General features: G+C 58.3%; 1 protein-coding gene across 1 annotated transcript in view; it reads left to right on the plus strand.

The window, feature by feature from the left end:
* The first annotated feature begins 2,094 nt into the window (after nt 1-2,094).
* The window catches only part of Lingo1 (leucine rich repeat and Ig domain containing 1), a 59,216-nt gene continuing 59,028 nt past the window's right edge, over nt 2,095-2,282 (plus strand). The window contains exon 1 of the mRNA XM_013012023.1: nt 2,095-2,116. The gene's annotated coding sequence lies outside the window, so the exon portion shown is untranslated. The remainder of the gene's footprint in view (nt 2,117-2,282) is intronic.

Below are 2,282 nucleotides of genomic sequence, written 5' to 3' on the forward strand. Positions count from 1 at the left end.
TGCAGGAAGAGCAGCCATTGCCGGGTGCACAGGCAGGCTCCAGAGCCGCCATCCAAAACACGTGGCCCCGCGCTGGCGGCTCCCGCCTGCCATCCCCGGGACTCCAGAGTCTGAGATCTGAGGAGGATCACAGTTCGAAGCCAGCCCAGGCAGGAACGTCCATGAGACACTTAATGTCTCCTGAGCCACCAGAAATCCTGAAATGGAGCTGTGGCTCAAGTGGTGGAGCGGCAGCCTCAAGTGTAACAGCTAAAGGACAGCATCGGGGCCCTGAGTTCAAGTCCCAGGACTGGCACACGCATGTGCACGCGCACGTGCACGCACACGCCATCGTGGGGTGTGGCTTCGTGGCGCTGTCCAGAGTGCTGAAGAGGACCACACCCCGTGGGCACGCCTGTAGTCCTACCCAGCCTGGCCTGGGAAGCGACAGTGCTGAGACTTGGTAGTGGAGGAGGGGCTCACGGGGTAGAGCGCCAGTCTGTGTGGAAAAGCCACACCAGAGCGTGTTCACGCCCCAGGACAGAGGCACGGGGCCCTTCCTCCTGGGCAGCTCCCCTGGCAGGTGGGGTTCACGGCTTGTGCCAATCCTCACCCCTTGCCCCGCGGCCTGGCATATTTCAGGTTACAGCTGAGCCACTGGAGACCAGAGAGGGCAAGACACTACAGGCAAGAAGCACAGTGCGTTAGGGACGCTGCCTTCCGTGGCCTGCGGGCCTGGATGCCACCAAGGCTGTAACTGGCCACCGCTCACTGGCCCCCAGCTCTCTTAGGCCTTCTAGACTCTTCCAGCCCCCAGCTGTGGCCTTGCTGCCACAGCCCCATGTCACCTTTCACCCTGTGGCTTGCTTCTGGGTCCTGTGGCTTGCTTCTGGAAGATTCTCTCCCACCTCTTATTCCCCGACCCCCCCTCGAGGGGACCAGCAGAAGCAACTACTTGGAGTGGCTTAGGACTCCCACCCTCCCTCCCTTCCCCTTTCCCCTCCACCCCTCCCTCTGCCCCCTCCTGTGGGGTCCGGCCATGCTTGTATTGGGCTCCATGGAGGCTGGCTGGCTCCTCTGTGTCCTCCCTCCCCAGACACAGACCCAGCCAGCCCCACCCATGACAGCCTTAGTTCTCTCTAGTTCCTGTCTGGTGCCCACCTGATCCTTTCCTGAGCAGAATCTCTGGACCTCAGTTTCCCTGTGACTGAAAGAAGCTGAGAATAAAAGGGATACTCAGTGGATGCCGGCTGACTGGGAAGCACACCACGCTCATCTGCGGCTGCGTGCACAGCAAAGTGACAGACGGATGGACAGATGGAAAGATGGACGGGTGGAGGGATAGAGGAACAGACGGATGGATGGACAGATGGATGGATGGACGGGTGGAGGGATGGAGGGACAGATGGATGGAAGGACAGATGGATGGATGGACAGATGGATGGATGGACAGATGGATGGATGGACAGATGGAAAGATGGATAGGTAGATGGACAAATGGACAGATAGATGGATGGACAGTTGGATGATGAATGGACAGTTAGATAGATGGATAGATGGATGGATGCATGGACGAATGGATAGATGGAAAGATGGATGGAAAAGAGGGGTGGACAGATGGATGGATGGATGGATGGATAGGTGGACAAATGGATAGATGGATGGATGGACAGATGGAAAGATGGATGCACAGATGGACAGATGGATGGAAAAAGATGGACAGATGGATAAACAGATGAATGGAGAGATGGATAGATGATAGATAGATGGATGGATAGATAGATGGACAGATGGAGAGATGGATGGGTGGAAAGATAGATGGATGGACAGATGGAAAAGATGGACAGATGGATGGATGGGTAGATGGACAGATGGAAGAATGGATGGGTGGATGGATGGACAGATGGACTGACATGGGTTGACACGGATGCTGGAGGGTGAACAGTTTCGTGGAGGGAGTGCTCTGCGGAGTTGGCGGTGCTGGCAGGTTGGGGCGTGCTCTGTGGCGGGTTGGGTCGCCGTCTTGCTGGCTGGCAGGTGGCAGCCACCGGCCCTACCTGTGGCTCCTCTTTCTCTCCACCCCGGGCTGGCTCTGCCTCCGGTTCTCTCCTGTGTGACCCTGCAGCACGCTGCAGCTGCAGTGATCCACACACACACACACACACACACACACACACACACCGCAACCCTTCAGGCTACCGATGGTCCTCCCCCTCCCCGGGAGGGGCCGGCCTCCCCGCTCACCCCCAGCCCTGCGCCCGCTCAGCCTGCACCTCCTCCAATGCCTCTAACACCGCCTCCCA

This window comes from Dipodomys ordii, unplaced genomic scaffold (genome assembly GCF_000151885.1).
Source record: "Dipodomys ordii isolate 6190 unplaced genomic scaffold, Dord_2.0 Scaffold15, whole genome shotgun sequence".
Classification (NCBI taxonomy): domain Eukaryota; kingdom Metazoa; phylum Chordata; class Mammalia; order Rodentia; family Heteromyidae; genus Dipodomys; species Dipodomys ordii.